Source organism: Papaver somniferum, chromosome 11, assembly GCF_003573695.1.
Source record: "Papaver somniferum cultivar HN1 chromosome 11, ASM357369v1, whole genome shotgun sequence".
Lineage (NCBI taxonomy): Eukaryota > Viridiplantae > Streptophyta > Magnoliopsida > Ranunculales > Papaveraceae > Papaver > Papaver somniferum.
The window spans coordinates 104,486,038-104,491,622 of record NC_039368.1 but is presented as its reverse complement, the minus strand read 5'-3'; the positions used below and the strand labels follow the sequence as shown (position 1 = coordinate 104,491,622).

General features: G+C 39.0%; 1 pseudogene; it reads left to right on the top strand.

Moving 5' to 3' along the window:
• Nucleotides 1-1,597: 1,597 nt before the first annotated feature.
• LOC113325460 lies at nucleotides 1,598-1,697 on the top strand (annotated as a pseudogene).
• Nucleotides 1,698-5,585: the final 3,888 nt, after the last annotated feature.

The window sequence follows — 5,585 nt, the reverse complement described above, 5'->3', positions numbered from 1 at the left end:
GCTTACTGACATTAAAAATGTTCATCTCTATAGTCATATTACCAAAAGATAAATTCATCACACCATTTCGACAGTTAATGATCGCATTCGACGTAGCTAAAAACGGGCGACCTAAAATCACAGGTATCTGGTTCTCTGGGTCAGGGACAGGTTGAGTATCTAGGACCACGAAATCCACTGGATAGATAAACTTGTCGACCTCAATAAGGACATCCTCAATAACACCTCGAGGAATTTTAACAGACCTATCAGCTAACTGCAGTGTTATCTGAGTAGGTTTCATTTCACCAAGTCCTAGCTGTAAGTACACATAGTAGGAAGTAGGTTCACACTGGCTCCTAAGTCAAGTAAAGCTTTTTCTACCCGGTGTTTACCTATTGTACAAGCAATGGTAGGGGAACCTGGGTCTTTGTACTTTGGAGTTGTAGTGTTTTGAATAATTGAACTTACGTGACTAGCTAAAAAGGCTTTCTTATGGACGCTAAGTTTTCGCTTTCGCGTACACATATCCTTAAGGAACTTGGCATAAGCAGGAATTTGCCTAATTGCATCTAATAAAGGAAGGTTTATGGTAACTTGCTTAAAAACCTCCAATATGTCATTAAAGTTCGATTCCTTCTTTGTTGGTACTAATAGCTGAGGAAATGGGGCTCTAGGCACAGAATCAGACCTCTCAGGAACTGAGTTGGCATCATCAGAAATTTTATCAGTTTCCTTAGCTAGTCCTGAGGGGTGAACTACAGTATGTTCACTATCGGGCATGGTTACCTGATTGTCTACTATTCTACCACTCCTAAGGGTTCTAATAGCATTCAATTGATTCGATGGTTTTGTACCTACTTCATGAACTCCTCTAGGATTGGGATTAGTCTGACTAGGGAACCTACCATTATCTCTCTCACTTAAGGTCTTAGCTATTTGGCCGACTTGAAGTTCTAACTTAGCAAGGCTCTGAGCATTAGTTTGAAAATTCTGCTTGGTTTCCTGTTGAAAACTAACATGGCTCTGTGCTAACATTTCCTGAGTTTTTGCTAACATCTTAATAGATTCCTCTAAGCTAGTCGTTTTATTTTCTGGGCCTGATGTATTCCTAGTGTAGCCAAAACCTGGGGGAGCATTAGAATTATTAGACTGACCCTGACTCTGGCCCTTAGACCATGAAAAGTTCGGATGGTTTCTCCAACCAGGATTATAGGTTTCTGAATATGGGTCAAACTTCTGACGATTATCAAACCTAGTGTTATTATATAGAGCATTGGATTGCTCTTCATTATTCTGGCCTTCCCAAAAAGGCTCCACTCTACCACTAGTGTTACCCACTTCTAAAGATTCTAACCTTTTTGCTATAGCAGCAATTTTGGCATCTGATTCATAGCCTCCTTCTATCCTATTAACGTTTCCTCTGCCGAGAAGAATTGTTTTCTGGGGTCCCATACTAATTTCCCATTGTTGGGTCTTTTCGGCGACTTCATGCAAATATGTCATCGCGTCATCAACTGTTTGGTTCTCAAATCCACCAGTACACAAAGATTCTACTGTGGTTGTGGTGGGATAATCTAAACCCTCATAAAGGATCTGAACTAACCTAACCTTCTCTAAACCATGATGAGGACATTGCGCTAATAAATCATTGAACCTTTCCAAATACCTATACAAAGTTTCTCCCTCCTGTTGAGAAAACGTGCAGATTTGCGTCTTAATAGACGATGTTTTGTGCCTAGGGAAAAACTTGTTCAAAAAGGAAGATGTAAGTTGTTCATACGTTTCGATTGACCCGGAAGCCAAACTATATAGCCACGATTTAGCTTTATCTTTCAAGGAAAAGGGGAATAACCTAAGTTTCAAAGCATCATCATCTAGGTTTCTAATCCTGAGGGTACTACAAATTTCCTCAAAGTCCCTAACATGGAAATAGGGGTTTTCATTTTCTTTCCCTAAAAAGATTGGGAGCAGTTGTAAGGTCCCAGGTTTAAGTTCATAAGTTGCTTCCGTCTCAGCTAACCTGATACATGAGGGGCGAGTAGTCCTAGTTGGATTCAACAAAGCTTTCAAAGTTTCCATTTCTGGCGCTATCGGAGCAACATGGATTCTCTCCTCAGTCAAAGGACGTTCAAAAACAGACTCTTCAAAAGTCGGACTCTCTAGATTAAGGTAATCGAGACGCTTCGAACTACTAGGTTTCTCTTTAACAAATCTACCTAGTGCTTCTCTTTTATGTTCAGGCATACAATAGAATTTTCTAAATTGGAAGGGTAAGCAAACACAGATCAAGGCCGACTCAACCAAATCAAACCTATTGATTTCTAGCAAACAAAAAGCATGATGGCTCCACTTAGATTGTTTCTAGACCAGCTTCTAATCCTTCGAACGGGAATTCGTTACAATTTAAGCAAACCCCTCTGGAATCAATCCGAGTTAAAGTAAGTTGAATAGAGGCGAGGGAAGCTCGGTGGATATTTGATACCCAAGGCCTCACCGGTTTTACAAGGCGGCGCAGTCACGCATTCAACTTACAGAAACCGTCAAGAACTTCGAAGTATGCTTAAAAGAGTAACCAATATTTTTCGAATGACTTTCCTGTTAAGCTCGTTACCCTATCGGTCTCGTTCTAGTCAAACTTTTAGGCTTAGGTTTGCGTAGGTTACGTGTTTCTAAAGCGGACAAGAAAAGAACGGTGATGAAATCCGAACCCTTATCTTGTATGGCCAGGCCTTGCCTTTTACTAGAAAAATAAATGTCCGTATTCAGTCCTCAACATATATGCATACGAAGGAGTCCAGTAACTCATTGACAGGGGATTCTCGAGTGTTTAGAATCTTACCTCCCGTTCCAGACGGGGGATGAATCGGTTGTAGTCGACTCGGGCCACTGACTCCGATGTCAAGTGTACGAACCCAAGGTGCAGAGACAATATCGTAATTGTCCCCCTTCTCTGCAAATAGTTTATATTTAAAGTACCCTTCCGTAGGGTAATAAAAAAAAATGTCCCAAAGTCCAAAAGTCCAAAAAGAAAAGAAAAATTACAAAAATAATAAACCCTAATACAGTTTTTTTTTTTAAAAAGAAGATAAACAAACTCTAAACTAAAATTGTCTAAAATAAAATTGTCTTCTTTTCTGTTGTTTTTGCTTTAATCTTTAGCTCCAAGTCTTTATGAAATCACCAAACTCTTTTGCTCAATTTTCTTAATGATCCAGAACCTGTAGACACAAGATAAATACCCAAAAACATAAAAAAGAACAAAAAAATAACAAAAAAAAATAAAAAATAAAAAAAATAAAAAAAATCTAAAACTCTAAAAACAAGTCCCCGACAGCGGCGCCAAAAATTGATGTGAGTTGTAGATAGTGGTAAAAAGTGATTCGATTCTCGAACTTGTGAAGGATAACTTTAGACTTAAATTCAAAACTAAATAGAAAACTCGCTAATAATTATAAAAAACACCGACAAAGTTGGTATCAATATTAAAAGAACACTGAGGCTAAGATTCCACTATTTTCCAAGTTCAAAGTGATTTGGTCCAAATATTTATACTCATGCAATTTTCTCGTTTAATTTGATTCTAAAATATTGCAACTAATAGATTTTCAAAAGTAATAATTGTAAATACCAAGTATGAAGCATCATGAGTCTATAAACTAAGCATACTCCATCAAAATAGATCACAATCACTCAAATAAAAATCATATTCAATAATAGTTCAAGGAAAATAATCATAATAATAATTGCAATAAATTAAATAAAATAGATTGTACCGCTTTTTGTTGGAAAAATAGCTTCCTCTATCGCCTCAGCAATGGGGTTTATCTCCTCATATTATTCACGTTCTCAAAGTAGGTGTTTATAGCTCAAAAGTGTGAAAAACAAGAGAAAACTAATAAAGCAGACAGTTTGCAACGCTAGAAAGGCGTTACAAACAGACTGTTACAATGGGTTTTGAACTGTTACAGAGAAAAGTTGACAAGCTTGTGATATATGAGATCTGTTGAACAACGATACTTCTGTTGTGTTGTTTGAATAAGACTGCCTCTGCGACTGTCCTCCTCTGTCCAATGTTCTTCAACTTCTCTTCTTCACCAGCAGCAGGTGAATATTCCTGCAACTTCACCTACGCTTCTCTGCTCCGATTCTATCGACCCCCAAACTTTAGAAACCCTTTGTGAACTCCCATCAACTCTTATATACACCTCTCGACCAGTAAAATCTCCAGTGAATCTTTTGTTTCTTCCATTCTTTTCTTCGATGCCAAGTTGCGATTAATCCTCTCCAAGTTTTGTTTTGTTTACGAGTCTTTTAATCAAATCTTACGTCCCAGAATCTCTTAAGGATAAAACCAAATCAACACAGTTCTCTATTCTTTTCACGTAACTTCCAAATATAAAACCAATTCCCCTGTTTTGAAAGATATCTTTCCCTGTTTTACTTTCACGACTTTATCGAATCTGAGAACTTTACAATTCCTGTTTGGATTAAACAGGCTGTTAGGTATCCAATCCCGTCGATCCTTCCTATTAAATCTCTTCCTCTATATCTTCCCAGAAAAGCCGAGAATATTTCTCGTCCCCTGTTATGTCGAGAATTGGTTACCCATCCCAATTAGATGGACTCAAACGCCTGTACCTTCCCTGTTTGTTGTTAACAGGCCTAAAGAAATAAAAATCCACGATTATGTCTCAATAAAACTTGTCCGAATTTGATGAAGAAAGTTCCGCAGGCGGCTGGATATTTTTCCCGCCTAAAAAATTGTCTTCTTTAAACGTGAAGAAGGTGAAGTGCCCTTAGCGTAGTCTGGGGTGCCTTTAACATCTGTGGTGTGAATAGCAGGTGGTTACCCATTATCAACTGGGTGACCCTTATCCATTTTAGGGGTGCCTTTAGTAATTTTCTCCCACGAGCGCAAAAAACACTTTTCGAGCCATTTTCGCCGCAAAAGCTTATTTCTCCAAAAACACCTACAAAGACATAAAAAGCCAAATAAATACAAAATTGAGCATTAAAAATACATAGAGTTGAGATCATATCAGACACGAAAATGTGTCTATCACAAACCCCAAATACTGCAGCTACTACAGGTTTGTTCACCACCCGACCAGTGACTGCAACAGACTGAAGCATATTTTCAAGGAGAAGGTAGAAGCAGGGTAACTTCAGCTAGGAAACGAGGGAGTACATAGAGATCTACTTCCAATCAGGAATTTCGAGATCTCTGGGGACTCCGTACACGAGACTGTACAATCCATGATGTAGTATGTATGCGAAATTCTCTACCTTTCCAAGGCGCAGCGTGAAGATATCTTTACATCCTTCAATCGTGTTGTATCGGGAAAACGACTTTTTCCTGTTACGGAAGCCACGCCAGAATCCCAAGCTCTCTCAGGGAACGGTGCCGAAAAACACAACTGGGGACTGCTGATCACGGACTATCTAAGAGGCGCTGAGATCGACAACGCACTGATCGACGCGGCCTCTGACTTCAATATCGTTACCATCAAGACTCTGAGAGCTGCAGGAATGTTGAAGCAAGAGGCTACCCACTCCCCATCCGTGGTCAAGAATTCGGAAGGAGAAGCAATGACGCATATGTA